Source organism: Acinonyx jubatus, chromosome C2 (assembly GCF_027475565.1).
Source record: "Acinonyx jubatus isolate Ajub_Pintada_27869175 chromosome C2, VMU_Ajub_asm_v1.0, whole genome shotgun sequence".
NCBI lineage: Eukaryota > Metazoa > Chordata > Mammalia > Carnivora > Felidae > Acinonyx > Acinonyx jubatus.
Window position 1 is genome coordinate 128,603,083 of NC_069384.1, and position 21,679 is coordinate 128,624,761.

Consider the following 21,679-nt stretch of genomic DNA (forward strand, 5'->3'; position numbering starts at 1 on the left):
AGAGAGAGAGAGAGAGAGAGAGAGAATATGAGCAGGGCAGGGGCAGAGAGAGAGAGGGAGAGAGAGAATCCCAAGCAGGCTCTGCACTGACAGCGAAGACCTGATGCCGGGGCCTCATGCCACGAATTGAGAGATCACAATCTGAGCTGAAACCAAGAGTTGGATGCTCAACTATCTGAACCACTCAGGCGCCCCAGTGATTCAGCAATTCTTTACATTACTCAGTGCTCATTATGAGAAGTGTACTCTTATCCCCTTTGCCTGTTTTACCCATCCTCCCACCTACCTCCCCTCTGGTATCCATCAGTTTATACTCTATTTAAAAGTCTGGTTTTGGGGCACCTGCATGGCTCAGTTAAATGTTTGACTCTTGATTTTGGCTCAGGTCATGATCTCATGGTTCATGGGTTTGAGCTTTGCATCCAGCTTCGCTCTGCACTGACAGCGTGGAGCCTGCTTGGGATTCTCCCTCTCTCTCTGCCCCTCCCTCCCCCAAAATGAATACATAAACATTTTTTAAAAATGAAAAAGAAGCTCATCTTTTTAAAAATAAGTCTGGGGTTTTGTCTTTTTTTCCCCTTTGCTTTGTGTCTTAAGTTCCACATATGAGTGAAATTATATGGTATTTATCTTTCTCTGACTTATTTCACTGTCATTATACCCTTTAGGTCCATATTGTTGCAAGTTGCAAGATTTCATTCTGTTTTTAATGGTTGAGTAATATTCCATTGTGAATATATATACCACCTCTTCTTTATCCATTCATCAATTGATGGACACTTGAGTTGCTTCCGTATCTTGGCTACCATAAATAATGCTGCAATAAACACAGGGGTGCATATATTTTTTCAAATTAGTGTTTTTGTTCTTTGGGTAAATAGCCAATAGTGGAATTATTGGATCATGTGGTATTTCTATTTTTAATTTTTTGAGGAAACTTCATACTGTTTCCACAGTAACTGCACCAGTTTGCATTCCTACCAACAGTTCATGAAGGTCTCTTTTTTTTCTACATCCTCATCAACACTTGTTATTTCTTGTCTTTTTTATTTTAGTATTCCAACAGGTGTCAGGTGATATCTCACTGTGGTTTTGATTTGCATTTCCCTGATGATAAGTGATGTTGAGCATCTTTTCATGTGTCTGTTGGAAATCTGTATGTCTTTGGAAAAATGTCTGTTCACATCCTCTGCTCACTTTTAAATCAGGTTGTTCATTTTTTGGGGTGTTAAGTTGTGTAAGTTCTTGATATATTTTGGATTTATTACTGGTTATGTCATTTACAAATATCTTCTCCCATTGAATAAATTGCCTTTTGGTTTGTTGATGGTTTCCTTTGCTATGCAAAAGCTCTTTATATTGGTGTAGTCCCAATAGTTTAATTTTCCTTTTGTTTCTGTTGCCTGAGAACTAAATGTAGAAAAATATTGCTACTGCTGATGTCAAATTACCACTTATGTTTTCTTCTAGGAATTTTATGGTTTCAGACTCACATTTAGGTCCTTAATCCATTTCCAGTTTATTTTTGTGCATGGTATAAGGCAGTGGTCTAGTTTCATTCTTTCACCCGTGACTGTCCAGTGTTCTTCTATAACTTTTAATACATTTTCTGTTCCACTTGTTGAAGTTTCTGTTTCTACAACAATAATATGCCTTATGTTGGGCCATTTTTTGTTTCTCCTTTCTGCATCTATTATATTTTTTCTTATTGTTTTAGGCTCTTGGTTTTTTCCCTTCTACCTGAACTGTGATAAAGTCTTCCTTATATATTAGTCATTGTTTTCAGCTGTGTCTATTATATTCCTTTTTCCATAGTGGGGTGTTTTGGTCTTTGTCTAGTTTCCTCATCTTTGCAATCTCAGTTTAATGGCATTTTGTTGTTTTATTATCTTTGGTTTGTAGTCTTATTTCATTTTCTATAGAATCCCATTGAAATATTATAGTGTGAGGTGCTGTCAGAGAATTTTCTTCCATGTTAGGTTTTTGAACAGTTTTGGGGAACAGATATTCTATCTGCTCCCCCACACCTCCTGCTCTCATTTGGCTGTGGTATGTTCTCTTAATGCCACACTATTTCTTTTCATCTTCATTACTCGAAATGGACAACTCTACCCAGAGTTTTATTTGTTCTAATAATATAGGTAGATTCTCCTCCATTCTCCTCCACTCCTATGAGTAACTTCTTTGTCTTCCTCCTTTGAGCTACTTTGTCATGTGCATATTGTGAGTTCTCATTTGAAAACGTTTTAATTCCAGTGTAGTTAACATACAGTGGTATTTCAGTTTCAGGTGTATGATATAGTGATTCAGCAGTTCCATACATCACCCAGTGTTCATCATGAAAGGCGCACCTTAATCTCCATCACCTATTTCACCAATCCCTCACTCTGACATTCCCTCTAGTAATCATCAGTTTGTTCTCTATAGTTAAGAGTCTGTTTCTTGGTTTGTTTTTCTGTTTTTCCTTTTGCTCCTTTGTTTCTTAATTCCACATATGAGTGAAATTATATGGTATGTGTCTTTCTATGACTGACCTATTTTGCTTAGCATTATACTCTGTAGCTCCCTCCATGTCATTGCAAATGGCAAGATTTTATTCTTTTTTATGACTGAATGATATTCCATTGGATATACACCACACTTTCTTTTTTTTAATTTTTTTTAATGTTTATTTATTTTTGAGACAGAGAGAGACAGAGCATGAATGGGGGAGGGTCAGAGAGAGAGGGAGACACAGAATCTGAAGCAGGCTCCAGGCTCTGAGCTGTCAGCACAGAGACTGACGCGGGGCTCGAACTCACAGACTGTGAGATCATGACCTGAGCTGAAGTCAGACGCTTAACCGACTGAGCCACCCAGGCGCCCCAATACCACACTTTCTTTATCCATTCATCTATTGATGGACACTTGGTCTGCTTCCATATCTTGGCTATTGTAAATAATGCAACAGTAAATGTAGGGATGCATGCATCCTTTTGAATTAGTGTCTTTGTCTTCTTTGGGTAAAATCCCATAGTGCCATTGGTGGATCATAAGGTAGATTTAGTTTTAACTTTTTGAGGAACCTCCATACTCTTTTCCACAGTAGCTGCATCAATCTGCATTCCCATCAACAGTGCACGAGTGTTCCTTTTGTCCCACATCTTCGCCAACACCTGTTGTTTCTTGTGTTGTTGATCTTAGCCAGGTACCTTCTGACAGGTACGAGGTGATAGCTCATTGTAGTTTTCATTTGCATTTTCCTAATGATGAGTGATGTTGATCATCTTTTCATGTGTCTATTGCCATCTGGATGTCTTCTTTGGAAACATGTTTGTTCATGTCTTCTGACCATTTTCTAAATGGATTATTTGTGTTTTGGGTGTTGAGTTCTTTATATATTTCGGATACTAACCCCTTTTTGGGTATGTCATTGTAAAATATCTTCTCCAATTCTGTAGGTTACCTTTTAGTTTTGATGGCTGTTTCTTTTGCTGTGCAGAAGCTTTTTATTTTGATGTCGTCCTAATAGTTTAGTTTTGCTTTTGTTTCCCTTGCCTCGGGAGACCTATCTAGAAAAAAAATTGCTATGGCCAATGTCAAAGAGGTTATTGCCTGTGTTCTCTTCCAGAATTTTTATGGTTTCAGGTCTCACACTTAGGTCTTTGAAACATTTTGAATTTATTTTTGTGTATGGTGTAATAAAGTGGTGCAGTTTCTTTCTTTTGCATATAGCTGTCCAGTTTTCCCATCATTTGTTGAAAAGACTGTCTTTTTTTCTTGGATATTCTTTACTGCTTTGTCTAAGATTAATTGACCATATAATTGTGGGTTCGCTTCTGGGTTTTCTATTCTGTTCTATTGATCTATGTATCTATTTTTGTGCCAGTACCACACTGTTGTTGACTACTACAGCTTTGTAGTATAACTTAAAGTCTGGAATTGTGATGCCCTCAGCTTTGCTTTGTTTATTCAAGATTGTTTTGGCTACTTGGGCTCTTTTGTAGTTACATATAAATTTCAGAATTTTTTCTAGTTCTGTGAAACATGCTATTGGTATTTTGATAGGGATTGCATTGAATCTGTGGATTGCTTTGGGTAGTATAGACATCTTAACAATATTCTTCCAACCCATGAGCATGGAATGTCTTTCCATTTTTTTGTGTCATCTTCAATTTCTTTTTTTTTTATTTAAAAAAAATTAAAAAAAAAATTTTTTTAACCTTTATTTATTTTTGAGACAGAGAGAGACAGAGCATGAACGGGGGAGGGGCAGAGAGAGAGGGAGACACAGAATCAGAAGCAGGCTCCAGGCTCCGAGCCATCAGCCCAGAGCCCGATGCGGGGCTCGAACCCACGGACCGCGAGATCGTGACCTGAGCTGAAGTCGGACGCTTAACCGACTGAGCCACCCAGGTGCCCCTCATCTTCAATTTCTTTCATCAGTGTTTTGTAATTTTCAGATTACAGGTGTTTCATCTCTTTGGTTAGGTTTATTTCTAGGTATCTTATTATTTTTGGTGCAGTTGTAAATGGGATTGTTTCCTTAATTTCTTTCTGTTGCTTCATTATTGTTGTATAGAAATGCAACAGATTTCTGTACATTGATTTTGTATCCTGCAAGTTTATTGAATTTGTTTACCAGTTTTAGCAGTGTTTTGGTGGACTCTTTTGAGTTTTCTATATATAGTATCATGTCATCTGCAAATAGTGATAGTTTTACTTCTTCCTTACTGATCTGGATATCTTTTATTTCTTTTTGTTGTCTAATGGCTGTGGCTACGACTTGCAGTACTATGTTGAATAAAAGTGGTGGGAGTGGACTTTCTTGTCTTTTTCCTGACCTTAGGGGAAAAGCTTTCAGTTTTTCTTCGTTGAAGGTGATGTCAGCTGTGAGTTTTTCTTATGTGGCCTTTATTGTGTTGAGGTATGTTCCCTCTAAACCTACTTTTTTGAGGTTATTTTTTTTTTTTTATGCATGGATGTTATACTTTGTCAAGTGCTTTTTCTGAATCCATTGAAATGATCATATTGGTTCTTTTCTCTCATTTATGTGTTGGATCATGTTGATTGATATACAAATACTGAACCACCCTTGCAGTCCAGGAATAAATCCCACTTGATCTTGGTGAATGATTTTTTTTTTCAATGCACTATTGAATTGGGTTTGCTAATATTTTGTTGGGGATTTTTGCATCTATGTTCATCAAAGATATGGGCCTATAGTTCTCTTTTTTAGTGGTGTCTTTATCTGGTTTTGGTATTAGGATAATGCTGGCCTAAATGAATAAATTTGTAAGTTTTCCTTCCTTTTCTACTTTTTTGAATAGTTTGAGATGAATAGGTATTAACTCTTCTTTAAATGTTTGGTAGAATTTGCCTGTTAAACCATCTGGTCCTGGACTTTTGTTTGTTGGGAGTTTTTTGATTATTGATTCAATTTCTTTGCCAGTAATTAGTCTGTTCAAATTTTCTATTTCTTCCTGCTTCACTTTCGGTAGTTTATATGTTTTTATGAATTTATCCATTTCTTCTTGGTTGTCCAATTTATTGGCATATAGTTTTTCATAATAATCTTACAGTTGTTTGTATTTCTGTGGTGTTGGTTATTTCTCCTCTCTCATTTGTGATTTTATTTATTTGGGTCCTGTCTCCTTTTTTCTTGGTAAGTCTGGCTAGAAGTTCATCAATTTTATTGATTTTTTTTTCAAAGAACCAGCTCCTGGTTCCATTGATCCGTTTTATTGTTTTTTTAGTTTCCATATCATTTATTTCTGCTCTAATCTTTATTATTTCCTTCCTGCTCATTTTAGGTTTGTTTGGTGTTCTTTTTCTAGCCCCTTCAGGTATATGGTTAGGTTGTTTATTTGAGATTTTTCTTGCTTCCCAAAGTAGGTCTGTATTGCTATAAACTTCTCTCTTAAGACTGCTTTTTTGGGACCGCATCCCAAAGGTTTTGGACTGTTGTGTTTTCATTTTCATTTGTTTCCACGTACTTTTAATTTCTTCTTTTATTTCCTGGTTGCCATATTCATTATTTAATAGCATGTTATTTAACCTCTAGGTATTTGTGGTCTTTCCAGATTTTTTTCTTGTGGTTGATTTTGAGTTTCAGAGCATTGTGATGAAAAAGATACATGTTATGACTTCAATCTACTTGAATTTGTTGAGGTTTGTTTTGTGGGCTAACATGTGATCTATTCTGGAGAATGTTCTGTGTGCACTTGAAAAGAATGTGTATTCTGCTATTTTAAGGATGGGATGTTCTGAATATATCTGTTAAATCCAGCTGTTCCAGTGTGTCATTTAAAGCCATTGTTCCTTGTTGATTTTCTGTTTAGATGGTCTGCCCATTGATGTAAGTAGGATGTTAAAGTCTCCTACTATCATTGTGTTATTATTGATTAGTTCCTTTATTTTGTTATTAACTGTTCTATGTATTTAGGTGCTTCTGTGTTGGGTGCATAAATATTTACAACCATTATATCTTCTTGTTGGATTGTCCCCTTTATTATTATATAGTATACTTCTTTGTCTCTTGTTACAGTCTTTGTTTTAAAGCCTTTTTTGTCTGATATAAGTATTGCTACTCCAGCTTTCTTTGACATCCATTTGCATGATAGATGTTTCTCTATAATTCTCATTTTCAATCGGCAAGCAACTTTTGGTCTAAAATGAGTCTCTTGTGTACAGCATATAGATGGGTCTTGTTTTGTAATCCATTCTGACACCCTATGTCTTTTGATTGGAGTGTTTTTAGTTCTACTCATTTAAGAAAATAAACAGCCCAGAACAGTGGGAGACAGGTTGGTTTGGGTCGTGTGTGGTCTTTGGAGGACCTGGGACTTCTCTTTCTTCTGAAGCTTTGTCAAATGTTCCCTATCAGGACTCATTGCCCCTGGTTGGAGATGTTTTCTATTCTTGTGTAAGGGAGAGAGGAAAAGGATAGCATCTTTCTTTGCATCTGTCCTGTAAGTCATTGTGGACCATACTTACATCAGAGAGGTCATCCTGTTTATTTTGTATTCTGTTTCCATTTACCTGTTGTTTCCCAATGGTTATTTCTATTCCTGCCAGTAGAAATTAAAAAATAGCACCTGGAGATTTGAGTCCTTATTCATAGCTCCTAGTGTAGACCTGAGTCTTCACCTGGGGTTCTCTGTGCACCAGCCCCCACCCCCCCACACACATCCTAAGAATACACTTTTTTGCTTCGTTCTGCTAAGTCCCTATTATTGTTGGAGACAGATCTAGGTAGTTCTAACATTTTGTCTTCCTTCTTATTTTTCTCAGCTGGAGGATGCTCAGATGGAGTGGTAGGAATTCCTCTCATCCCTTGGTGTTCCTATGGTGATAGGCACCTCCTGATTTGAGGGCTGTTTGTGATTATTCTCAGGTCAATCACACTGATCCTAAGTTGCCCCAGAATCCTCTTTTCCTTTACTCCCCTGACACAGCTGTTGTCTTTATAAGTTTATATTATAACGTTGGTTGTGGTGGTTCTTTTCCCTTTTAAAATAGTGTGTAGTTGTTGTTATTGTTACATATTCAGGGGAAGGAGAGTCTGTGACTTGTTGTCTTTACCTGCCAGAGCACTTATCTTGTTATGAATTACTAAGTTTTTACTGAATTTAGAGGTGTGCCTGGCTGGATGTTCATAGCACTAGTGATAATTTACTGATACGTTGATAAATTTGGTGCTGGAGAAAGTAACGGGACTTAACACTAGTGTTCTTGATGTTGTCCCCTGTGGGATTGCCCAGATGCTAGGAAATGCTCTTACTGAAAGTTCCACCAGGAAAAGCTTTCTCTGCTTTTGTAAAATATCTACATGAAACAGTAAACGTGGCTTGAAATCAAATGGTGAAGTGGAAAAAGTATGAGTTTTGGAGTCAAACAGGTCTCAATGAAATTCAGTCTCTACTACCCATACATGTATGATGTTGGTCACATTCTTTAACCACCTTAAGCTTTAGATTCCTCTCTTGTAAATGGGAATAATATCCCTTGGGTAGATTTATGGGGTGGAGTCAATGAGAGGGCATATTTAAAGGATTGGGTCTACCACCTGACCCTACTTAGGTGCTGGGAAATAGTAGTTCCTGCTTCTCCTCGTCCTCTCTCTTCCCTTCCTCCAGATTCTTTCTGATCTGCAGACATGACTGTCTGATCAGAGTTAGTTGAGTAGAGACCCTTTGCTTAGTGAGGAAATGAGTGTGGGAAACTGCCATACACTTACTTTTCATAGATGCTTTTCTTACCTTATATCATGTTCTCCTATAAGGTCAGATCACGTGGTGGGCCGGTGGCAAAGAATTTGCTTTCTGATCTATCCCTAGATAATGGGTTATGCTTTCTTCTTTAAAATTCAATTTGTGTAAAAATCCAGGAAGTCATAAAAAATTATTGTATACTAAATCATTATTCCCTGGTGGGGGGGAGGGTCTTGACAAGGCCCTAGTAAGAATTAATACATATTAATAAAATGTATGAACAAAAGACTAAGGTATTTGATTTTTAGATGATTTTCAGTAGACATAATCTCCTCTGCTTGCTTGCCCCCCACTTATCAGTGAGGAAGAGGGAATCTCAGTAGAACACTGAACTGACAGAGGCCCTGGTAAGGAGGGCAAGGGTGTGACTTGATTAGAACATAATACTGCACTGGAGAAGTGCAGCTGGTGGGATCTGGATATTATTACTTTTGCTTAGTAAGAGAGGGAGATTGAAATGTTCAAACAGGGAACAATGAGCCTTGAAAAATTCTCTTTGAGTTAATAAGTCTAGCAACAATGTAATGCTTAATTTGACTTTCCCCCAAAGCGAACCCTGAGACAAGAATTTTGGTGCAAGAGGTTTATGAGAAGTTATCGCAGGAAGCAGAATTGAGGGGCAATAGATATGAAAGGTCAGAAAGCCAATAAAGGTTATTCATGACTGGGTTATCACTGTAGGCAACTGGGCCTCAATTTCAATGAAGAACTTCTTCAGAGACTTTATAGAACATGCCTTAGAGTTGCTCTGTGAAAGGATGAGGAAGTTGGGATATTTATCCACCGGTTTTCTTACTTTTTTGGTTGGAGGTCACTCTTGGGGACACTGACTTGCTTGTTTTCTGGCCTGCCTCCTGCCAGTGGCCAGAGAATGCCCCCAGACTCAAGTGCTGGCAGCCATCTGTGTCTACAAGTGACCTCAGATTTGGGTGGAGGAGGCTTGGCAAGGGATGGGGAGGGAGGATACCAGTAGCATCTGCTACACTAAATAAAACCGGTGGTAAATGATGTCACACATTTGAACTGTTCATGTATTCTGGATCCATGCTAAATGAACCCAAGTTACATGAATTTTGATCTTATCTATGGAATCATCCAGCTCTTCCATCCTCGCTGTCACCACTTGGGTCTAGGCCACCATCATCTTCCCACCAGATCAGTGCCACCATCTTAAATAGTCTCTCTGCTTCCTCTCTTGCTCACCTTTAATCAATTCTCTATTCAGCTGCTAGAAGGAGCTTTCTAAAATGAAAGTAAAATCATGCCAATCATCTTTTAAAAATTTTTCAATGACTCCTTAAAGTCTACTCTTTAATGGCATTATAACATCTTCCATGACCTGCCTCCTACCAGCCTCTTCAGCCCCTTGCCCCCTCATAATTCTTATAGAACTCTATGTCACGGATTCAGCCAATCTCCCTTTCCCATCTCCAGCCCCACCTCAATTCTTCCCCTGCCTGTCTCTTCCACCTCTTTCCCCAAACACTTTTGCCTCTGGACTTTCATGGACACAATCCTTTCTCTGCCTCCTCCTCTTCCCTCATTCCCATTTTGTGGGCAAGTCATACTGACTCTTCATTCTGAGCTTAAGTGTTACTTCTCCAGGAAGCCTTTCCATTTTCCTAGAGCTGGTTAACTCCCCCAGTTATGTGCTGCCATGGCACCTGCACATTTTCTGTTATAACCTCACTGTGCTTTATAAGATTTAACTGTTGCATGACTATCACCCCATGAAAATATCAATCTGTTTTTTCCTTGTATCTTCAGTGACCAGTAGAGTACCTGGCACATAGCAGGTGCTCAGTAAATACTTACTGAATGAATGAATGAATGAATGAATAATGGTCAACACTTGCTTTTGACTCTGTGCTTCTCTATTCCTTGAAGGAAGCATTCAGGAAGAAGAAATGAATCACAAATAAACTGGCTTGCTACTTGTGGCAACTCTAATAAGAGTCTGTGGAATATTGTATCTGTGTGATCCTGGTCCTTTTTTTTTTTATGGATCAGAAAATATCACATAAAGAGGAATCTTGAAGTCCTGTTGATTTGATATCTTAAAAAGCAAGTATATTTTCAGGGTGCCTGGGTGGCTCAGTTGATTAAATGTCCGACTCTTGTTTTCAGCTCAGGTCATGATCTCATGGTTTGTGGGATTGAGCCCATGTGCAGAGCCTGCTTGGGATTCTCTCTCTCCCTCACTCCTCACTCTCTCTGCCCCTCCCCCTACTCACATGCATGCACACATGTATTCTCTCTCAAAAATAAATAAACTTAAAAATAAACAAAGATATATGTAGAATTATTTTCTACAAATTTGATGGCCTGAACCACCCCCTTAAATGACCTGACATCTTTCTTTATCCTACTTGTGCTGCTTTTCACTTGTAAAACTGGTTAATATTGGAAGGCAAGGGGTTGAGTTGTAAAATCTCTGACATGCTAAAGCCAGAAAGAATGTTTTGTGATCTGTATAGAAAGAATCCTGTTTTTGATCAAGGCAGGGACATATTTTTAGTATGGGCCTGATCTTAAAGCTGATGTTTCTGTCCCCGAAGAGCAGAATGTCAGATGTTTTTCCACTGACACAGAATAGGTGAAATACAGAGGCTTCCAGTGAGACAAATACAAAAATGGAAAATAAGACCAAAGAGAGAGAAGCCATTCCCAAGAAAAGGAACAACCAGCAGCTGAGTTCGAACTGCTCTTAGAGAGAGAAGCCATTCCCAAGAAAAGGAACAACCAGCAGCTGAGTTCGAACTGCTCTTAGAAATAGTTGATGAAGTCTCTGTATTTAAAATTATAACTTTGAGTGATTATTCATCAAGAGGCTGGAAAGTTTCTACCAGTCATGATAAAGCAGCCCTGCTATGAGGACTGGTTCATCACAGAATGATGTGGAGAAGAGACTCATCAGAACCCGTGTAATCTGTGAAGATTGCATATCCAGAGCAGATCACACACTGAGCATATATCCTATAAATTATTATGAATTCATCCATGGAAAACTGTGTAGTGACAAATGCAGGGTCATTATTAGCTACAGCCAGCACCATGACTCTCTTCTTAATGGTACCCCAATTTTCATTTAATTGGCCACTACTTCCCCACACAACAGACTTATTTGGGGAGTGGGAAGCTTAAGCCATCAGCATATTAAATTATCCTGATCCCAACATTGGCTCTTTGCTGGCCATATGGCCTAAGTGATCAAAACAGAGCAAACCTTCTGACTTTTGCATGGGAATTCTGGACAAAAGCGTTTTCTCTCATCCTCTGGACCTGTGAATGTGTGATATGAGAAGCTGTAACTATCTCATGATCTCAGATTGAGAGGAGTAAGAGTCAGAGTTACGGGATAAAACCACCTGATTATTGTACTGCCTCTTGAGTCTTCCAAATACACAAGCCAATCAATTTCTGATTGATTAAACTAGTTTATGTCCATATTTCATTTGCTTACTACCAAAAATATTCCAACTTGGCTCTCTTGTATGGTGAGTATTAAAAATTATGAAAATTCTTTTGAGAGTAAAGCATACATAAGGAAGAAAACCAAAATATGGTTCATTCATCCAGTAAGTATTTATTGAGAGTCTATTATGTATAAAGCTCCATTCTAGCCTCTGGTATACAATGTGAAATGAAATAGATGAGGACAAGGATAATTAAACCAGAGTGGTAACGGCTATAGTAGGGTAAGCACAGGCTAGTTGTGGACACATAATAAGACCATATTATCTTGTTTAGGAGATTCAGGACAGGATTCTCAGCAGGAGGAAAATTACTTTTAAGACTTTAAAAATTAGGGGCGCCTGGGTGGCTCAGTCGGTTGAGCGACCGATTTCAGCTCAGGTCATGATCTCATGGTTCGTGGGTTCGAGCCCCGCGTCAGACTGTGTGCTGACAGCTCTGAGCCTGGAGCCTGCTTCGGATTCTGTGTCTCCCTCTCTCTATGCCCCTCCCCCGCTCACACTCTGTCTCTCTCTGTCTCAGAAATAAATAAACATAAAAAAATTAAAATAAAAAAAGACTTTAAAAATTAGCATGTGCATGTATGTGTGCATGCATGCACATGCACATGGAAGGAATTCCTAGTACAGGAAACAAACAGCATGGAGGAAGGCTCAGAAACAGGAGCTGAAGGAGCTGAAAGAAATTTAATCTTGCTAAAACACATATATGGAGAGCTGGAGAGGGTCATAGTGTGAGACCAAGCAAGAAAAGGAAAAAGGACTGGATCATGCAGAAGACCTACAGGCTATGTTAGGGAGTTCAGACTATCCTGGAAGCAATAAGAAGGTATTGAAGGGTATTAAGCAGAAGAAGGACATGTGATCTAATTCACCATTAGATGAACTAGTGGAGTGACAAATTCAACACCATTGGAGGAAGTTATCAAAATGCAGGAGTTAGGAAAATGGGGCTATTAGGATTAATTAAAGTACCATTGTACAGATTTGATAGAGAAAGCTGGAGAGTGAGCACAGGAGTAAAGGGAAAAGGTTTGGGAAGAGATGAACAAAGGAGGAATGGGAGAGCAGGTCAGAGCCACGCAGGGAGGGAGGAACCGAGTGCTGAGAGGTTGTCCCTGAAGAGACCTTGCTTTTAGGAGAGAAACAAGTTAGTCAAATGCAAGTGAGTTGTCATTATGATGCAATTACAGATTTACACCAAGACTGTTGCTAAATTAAAATATAGCTTTCCTTACCTAGCTCATTCTCTCCATTGAACAGAAATTCTTTTTTTTTAATATTTATTTATTTTTGAGAGAGAGAGAGAGACACAGCATGAGTGGGGGAGGGGCAGAGAGAGGGAGAGAGAATCTAAAGCAAGCTCCAGGCTCTGAGTTGTCAGCACAGAGCCCCATGCAGGGCTCAAACACATGAACTGTGAGATCATGATGTGAGCCAAAGTCAGACGCGTAACCAACTGGCCGATTGGGCCACCCAGGTGCCCCTGAATAGATAATTCTTTACAAATGTATACATGTGCACACACATGTTGCACACTATCTAGAAGGCAGTTGAGAAAACGACTCTAATTTTATCACATTTAAGTAGCTGTGGCATTTGGTTGTGTTAGTTTTTCTTCTTGTTTTCATTCTATGGGCAGAGGTCATAGTAAAAGGAGTGGAGATCTTAGATTTATTTAGTCCTTGGATTGAATTCTGACTATCCCCACTCACTGGTGGTGTAGTGTTGGGGAAATTACTTAATCTCTCTATGCCTCAGTTTTCTTATATCATAAAAACAAATGACTATTCTTGTATCAGTTTGCTATTGATGTATCATAAACCACCTCCAAAACTCAGTGGCTTAAAATAACAAGCATTTATTAGCTCCCAATTCTCCCCAGGCTCAGCTGTTTTGGGCATGGTTCATTCATGCCTTTATGGCCAATTGAGGGTTGGCTGGGAGCTGCTTTGCTGATCTTGCCTGGGCTGTCTCACCTGTCTGGGCTTTAGCTGCAGTGTCTCATCACTGGGCCATCTCTCACTCATCCTCCAACAAGATAGCCTGTGCTTGTGCTCATGGTGGCTGAATGGAATGTGCCAGACCTCTTAAAAGTCTAGGCTCAGATCTGGCTCAGTATCACTTCTGCTGCTTCTCTTGGCCAAAGCAAATTACAAGGCCAGCCTTGTGATTCAAGAGGGTGGAGAAACAGACTCCCCTACTTGATGGGAAGAGCTGCAGAGGCACATTGCCAGGGCTGTGGATATAAGGAGGGGAAGAATAGTGACCATTTTTGGAATCTCCCAGACTGTTACCCTGCATAGGTGGGAGAAGTCAATGAGAACATACTGAAGGGGCGAGTACGGTGTCTGATGCACATATGCTCAACACCTGTTAATGTCTCCCTTCCTACAACAGCAAGATCAGACACGAAGTAGATCACCCACAGCACGCTGCCATAAGAGGAGGTGATAGAAACAGAACAGATAAACTTTTTAATATATGCCTCAGCCTTACTTGTGTCTTTCCCAACCACCAAGTGTTTTTAAAAAAGATTTTCAAAAGAGCAAAATTACAGGCCTTACTTTTCGAAAAAGTAGGCAATGTGGTCTCTCTCCTGCTCGTCTTTCTTTTTCCCCCAAGAATACCCTCAGAATGATGGGACTTCACCTTCTCTTCTCTAGAGGAACAATGTGTTATTTTGGTTTGCCTTTGATCACCGGTGATTCACTTTAAAGGCAGCGCTGCTGGAAAAACGTAGAAAGTGGAGTTGCAATCAGAAAAATGACTATGTAAAAATGGCATCCTCTGACTTTCTGTCTTTGTGTCCCAGAATTTTTTTTGGTCACTTCGTCATTCCTTTGGCAGTTGAGAACCAGCCAGGCTGGGAAAGGGGGTCTGGCTCCTAATCCTGTGGCGTTTCTCATCCATATTCTGAGTTCTGCCAGGAGTTAGCTGGGGAATGTCTTCCTGGAGAATTTGCCAAGAAGGCATTTGACCTAAAGATGACAATCAGATAAAGTAAGGTTTTTACTTACAGAATAGGCCAAAATGATGGATTAAGTTAAATTATCATTCTGGTAACTTCATAAAATATATCAAAAACCTGAAAATTATACATAGCTTTCACCACAGCTAGTCTAACTTTATCCTAAGGAAACAAGTGAGAAAGTTGTGTGTGTGTGTGTGTGTGTGTGTGTGTGTGTGTGTGTGTGTGTTTAAAATAAGTCTTTAATTTGGGATAATTTTAGATTTACAGAAAAGTTGTAAAGATAGTACAGAGCATTTCCATATACTTCTCACCCATTTTCTCCTCGTGTTAACACATTTTATTACCGTGGAACATTTGTCACAACTAGGAAACCAGCACTGGTGTGTTACTATTAAGTAAACTCTAGACTTTATTTGGATTTCACCAGTTTTCCCATTAATGTCCTCTTTCTGTGCTAAGATCCAATGTAGGACATCACATTACATTTATTGTCATGTCTCAATATCCTCCTGTCTGTGATAGTTTCTCAGTCTTTTCTCTCTCTCTCTCTTTCTTTTTTTAATGTTGACAGTTTTGAGGAGGACTAATAAGGTCATTTATAGAATGTCCCTCAATTTGTGTTTGATATTTTTCTTATGATTAAAGTGGGGTTATGGATTTTTGGAAAGAATACCACAGAGGTACACTGCGTGGTGTTCTTGTCACATTACATCAGGGGTACGTGATATAAAAGCATGCTCATGGAAGCATTATATACAGTATTGAGAAATTGGAAACAAATGCCCCCAAACAGAGAATTAGTTTAGCATGTTTTGTTACATTCACATATGGGGATAGTTCATAGCCATTATAAATTATGATATAGGTTCATATTTTTAGATATTACCTACAAAAACATGTAGGCTGCAAAGCAGAATATATAGTAAGATTTAATTTAATAATTAAAAGTATCTTTATGTGTATGTGGTTTAGAAACTCTGTATAGTGCCTCACAAGAGCCATATGAGGAAGACACTTTCATTCTAGAATCTGGCCCTGAGGGCCTTGTGGCCTGGTCCACTCCTATTATAGGCATGTACCTTCCTCCCATCGGAGCCAGTGTCTTCTGCCGTACAGAGGTCCACTCTGTGACTCAGGAAGCAGGTGGCCTTCCTGGGGCAACCTGCACACATCAGAAGTTATCTTCGATCAGAAGGAGTACACGTTTGTCAAAGGTGTGATCTACACAATGGCCCTAGTGATGTTTCCTAGAATTATTGCAAGGAGTAAACAAGATAACACAACCGACAGCATAGATGAAAATATTTGGCCCCAAATGTAACTATTCATGGTGGCCAAACCTGAAGAACCATCAAGAAAACAGAAGCAGTGGGAAAGAAGTTCTTATGAGGGAAGGGATTCTGCTGAAGCTAATCCTGTTCTTCCTTTAAATCTCCTTTGTGAACATTTGGATTCACTCTTCCAGAAATGACCCTCTGCATGTTGGTTGCCTGAGCTCATTGACCAGAGGTCTTGGTTTCCATTGATGTCAGTGGAAGCTGATCTTGTCTTTAGTCTATGGGATGAAAGTAAACTCCCATCCAGGGGCTCCTGTGGATTATGCCTGCCGGATTCACTTTCTGTTCTATGCTTTGCGCTGGATGATACAATCCTGAAGAACATCCTGAATGTTTTGTCACTCCCAGGACCTAGGCAGGTGTTTGGCACAGACTAGATGCTTGGAAGGTGTTTAATTAATGTAACTAACAAGATAAGTCCTCTATCCTGTTGTAGCCTCCTCACATCCTTTTGATCCCTCCTTTCTCTTTCTCCCTTTAAGAAGTTTCATGTGCTATAACTGCCTCTGTTGTCCAAACTCTTAAAGCTGACCATTAAGAATGTAAATAGACCTTTGACCTCTGAGCCTTTTCCCCCCCTTCCCCCTCCCCATCTCTGGAATGCTCTTCCCCCTGTCTGCACGTTCATTTCTTACTTGTTAGTGTTCAGCTTAAATGTTCTCTCTGTAGATAGAGGTGTTTTATTTATTTCTTTATTTCTTTATTTTATGATCCTGTCTAAAGAAGCATTTCCCAGTTACCCCTGTCTCATCACCCTTTTACTTTGTTTTTACAATCTGTAGTAATTCTTCTTTTTCTTTCTTTCTCATTCTCCTCTCAGTACGACTGTCAATATCATTCTATCTTTTTCATTTACTGTCTCCCCAACTTGACTGACAACTCCTTGAGGGCAGAGACCTTTCCTGTCCAGTCTATCCCTGTACCCTTAACCCCACAATAGTGCTCAATACATATCTAGTGAATGAATTCAATGAAAAGACATCTTGTTCTGGGGTTTCCCCAACACTAGCATTTTCCCTCTCTAACCTGCCTCAATTTAACACTAATATTTGATCACCACTGCCTCCTCAACATTCTTCAATGTCTTCTCATGACCTCCTGCTGATTTATAAATGTTTAGATTTTCACAGAACAGATCCCAAAGCACATTTCTTGGTTTGCCCTTGGCTCATAAGTACTTATATGTTACCAAGTAAGAACATTTTATTTTATTAATTTTTTTAATGTTTATTTATTTTTAAGAGAGAGAGAGACAGACAGAACCTGAAGCAGGCTCCAGGCTCTGAGCTGTCAGCACAGAGCCTGACATGAGGCTCGAACACATGAACAGTGAGGTCTTGACCTGAGCCAAAGTTGGAGGCTTAACCGACTGAGCCACCCAGGTGCTCCAAGTAAGGACATTTAAAAAATGACAAGACCTCACAAACAATGATAAGAATATAGTGACTAAGATTTAAATGAAAAAAAAAAAAGAAGAGATCATCTTAAAAATATAGCTGTTAAAAAAAACTTCTTGTTTTTCTCATTTCACCATGGGTTAAGAAAAATTCTGTAATCTCTTTCAAGATTTGGGAATAAGTGACTCATGGAATAAAATTAAATCTTCTTAAGTAAGTCTTACAGGACCCTTTGTACAGGCCCAGCCTACTTGTTTGCTCCAGTCTTTGCTCCTTTCTCCCTCTTTTTGCCCCAGATATAATGGATTATTCAGTTACTTTAGGTTCCTTGATCAGGCCATGCCTGCTCTTGACGTGGAGACCTTGTGTAATTTCCTTGTTTGGAAAGCCTTTTGCTCTAACCTGTCAGGTCAATTTCTATAGCTTATAAAGATAAATATCATTAGTCTTTTCTGTGGTGGAAAAAAAATCAAAACCATGATGAAAGTGATACCGAGGATGGAATGAGACCCTTGAAATAAGTAAGAATCTGATGACATCTATTCACCAGGAGAATTTCATTATGCAGGTGTGGCAAGAGCCAAATGGACTTGGATTTGAAACTCCTCTCTAAAACTAACTATGTAGCTTTTGACAAGGTCTCAGTTTGTTAATGCAAACAAAACAAAACAAAAAAGATACTTACCTTGTTAGGTTGTCATGAGACTTAAATATGATAATGTTGTTAAACTATTCAGCCAATTTTCTTTAAATTTATTTTCTCTATTTTCTTTAAATCATTCAGCCAGTTGTTTTCTTTTTCTCTAGACATCTACCAACATCTTCAGGAAAATGCATAACTGTTCTTGAGCCAAACTATAAAATACAGGACAATTCTTTTGGGTATCATTAATGTCCCATTTCCTCCCTTATGTCCCATTTGGCATGTTGAAATGAATGATTAATAATTATCTTATTGTGGGTACATACATTGTTTTGTTTCTTTTAGGCAAGATCTTGTCCTCTATTCTGTCCAAAGTAAAGGAAACTGGGAAGAAACTTGTTTATCCAAAGTCATTAATAGAAAACTAACCATTTAACTCTCTGAAGGTACCTCAGTTAGACACAAAACTTGGCTGTTATAATATGCTGAAAATGATGGCTGGAATCAATTGGTAGTTTGATTTTTCTCATAATAAAATTGATGATAAGGTGGTTGCCTTCATGTTATTATCAAAGACCCAAGTTCCTTTTTCCTTCTGCTTAGCCTGCATTGGCAAATACTGCTGCTTCATAGTCACATGATGGCTGACCTACCTTCACCTTCAGGCAAAAGGAAGGGAAGGGTAAGTGGGTAAGGAAATAAAGGTACATGTCTATTGAGTCAGTCTGTTCTTCCCTTGGAAGACTGTCATAGAAACTGTTCTATAACTTCCACTGCCATCTCAACAGGTAGACCAGTGTCGCACAGTAAAACTTTCTGCAATGATGGAAATGTTCTGTATGTGACCTGAGATGACTAGCCCTTTATGACAATTAGTTTTTAAAATGTGGCTAGTGTGACAGGGAAGGAAACCATCAACAAAACAAAAAGGCAACCTATGGAATGGAAGAAGATATTTGCAAGTGATATATCAAATAAGGGGTTAATATCCAAAATATATAAAAAATTTATGCAACTCAACACCAAAAAAATCAATCTGATTAATAAAGGGGAGAAAAAAGGGTGCCTGGGTGGCTCAGTTGGTTAAACGTTTGACTTTGGCTCAGGTCATGATCTCACAATCTGTGAATTTGAGCCCCGTGTCAGGCTCTGTGCTGACAGGTCAGAGCCTGGAGCCTGCCGCAGATTCTGTGTCTCCCTCTCTCTCTGCACCTCCCCCATTCTCTCTCTCTCTCTCTCTGTCTCTCAAATAAATTTAAAAAAGTGGGCAGAGGACATGAGTAGACATTTTTGCAAAGACATACAAATGGCCGGCCAACAGACAAACATGGAAAGATGCTCAATATCACTAATCATTAGGGAAATGTAAATCAAAACCACAATAAGATATCACCTTGCATATGCCAGAATGGCTAAAATGAAAGATAAGAAAGAACAAGTATTGGCAAGAATGTGGAGAAAAGACACCTTCATGCACTGTTTGTAGGAATGTAAACTTCATATGAAGTTTCCTCAAAAAATAAAAAATAGACATATTATATGATTTAATATTTTTCCTGGGTATTTACCTAAATAAAACAAAAACATTAATTTGAAAAGATATGTGCACCCCTATGTTCATTGCAGCATTATTTACAGTAGCTAAGATATCGAAGTAACCTAAGTGTCCATCAATAGAACAATGGATAAAGAAGATGTCACACACACACATGAATATTACACAGACATAAAAAAGGATAAGATCTTGCACTTTGTGACAACATGGATGGAACTGGAGGGTATTATGCTATATGAAATAAGTCAGTCTGAAAAAAACTAATACCATATGATTTCACTCCTGTGGAATCTGAAAAACAAAACAAACAAGCAAAAAGCAAAATCAGATTTATAAATACAGAGAATAAACCAATGGTTGCTGGAGGAAAGGGGCATAAGCGGATGGGCAAAATTGGTGAAGGGAGAGGGAGATACAGGCCCCTCATTATTGAATGAATAAGTTATGGGAATAAAAGGCACTGTGAAAGGAATATAGTCAGTGATATTATAATAGCGTATGGTATCATAGATGATAGGTACACATGTGGTGAGCATAGCATAATGTATAGAGAAGATGCTGAATGGCAATGTTGTACACCTGAAACTTATGTAGTATTGTGTGTCAACTATACTCAAATGAAAACAGGAAGAAAGAAAAAGGAAGAAAGAAAGAAAGAAAGAAAGAAAGAAAGAAAGAAAGAAAGAAAGGTAGGTTAATTAATTCTGTTGGACCTTGATTTGAGACAACCATCCTGTAGAACTGTAGGAAAATACATTTCTTGTTCTTTAAGCCCAAAATAATTTTTTAAAATTTTGATAGAGAAAGAGGCAGAGAGAGAAGAGAGAATCTCAAGCAGGCTCCTCACTCACAGTGCGAAGCCTGATGCGGGGCTCGAACCCGTGAACTGTGAGATCATGACCTGAGCCGAAGTCAAGAGTCGGATGCTTAACCAACTGAGCCACCCAAGCACCCCCAAAATAATTATTTTCTAATGTGGCTAGTATGACTGGGGAAATGAATTTTTAGTTTCACTTTATTGTAATTTAAATGGATTTTAACAAATTTAAATTTAAGTAGCTACATGTGTCTGGTGGCTACCTTGTTAGTGCAGGGCTGGACCTTTGTCACATGACTATCCTATCTGCAAGAAAGCCCGAGTAATGTGGGTTTGGGGCTGAGCACATTGGCCACCTCCCACGAAACTGTGCTTTTCTTAGTAAGGAAAAACAAACAAAAATTATCATAGGCTAGGCAAATAGCAGCCTCTTCAGCAGGGTGATAGATACATACTAACATTCCTTAGACCCAAAGGAATGACCTCTTAATGGGTTTATCAGAAACATGGGTGGTGTGGTTGGGCAGACATTATGTGGCTAAAAAGCAGAATCCCAGAGCTCGAGTTCAGTTCAAATACTTACTTTTCATGATGAGGAAACTGAGGCTTACAGAGGTGACTGAGAGGTCTAATTAAGAGTTAAATGGGATATCCTGCTTTGAAATAATAGCTGATTTAGTGTCCTTTAAAACACCACTTGTGGCAAAATGCGAAATCTCAGAAAATGATCTCTGCCTGTTTTTTTGTTTTGTTTTGTTTTGTTTTTAATGCAATGAAGAAAGGCTAGAGGGATTTTGATGCCACCTATTGGCAGACAGAAGCATAAGGCACTCCTTCATTGCCTAGCTTGTGCCCTACTGATGGGTGTTGGAGGCACCAGGGTCACGCAGAGTGCCGCCCATATAGAGGAAGCGCTGACAGTGGAAGATCTGGTCCCTGGTCAGCTTGGAACATGTGTTATCAGTTCTTTCTTGACCCTTAGCATCTTAGAAGGGTTTTCTTAGAGCTGTCCTTTCTGCTTTCCAGTAATACAACCTGTCCCAGGCACATACAGAAACACAGAGGAAGACCTATCAGTCACTTTTCAAAATCACATGAAAAAGAAAAAAAGAACACATTTTGAGCTATAAGTAACTCTGGGGTGGGGGTGGGGGGAATGCAAGGTTCTTTATTTGATCCAAAGCCTCAAAAATAAATCCTGTTATTTCCAGCCATCCCTTTGACTAGTTGA

The 21,679-nt window shown here is 38.8% G+C and overlaps 1 protein-coding gene across 1 annotated transcript in view; it reads left to right on the forward strand.

The window, feature by feature from the left end:
• Nucleotides 1-21,679, forward strand: part of CPNE4 (copine 4) — a 598,316-nt gene that overhangs the window by 82,881 nt on the left and 493,756 nt on the right. The gene's annotated exons all lie outside the window — the stretch shown is intronic.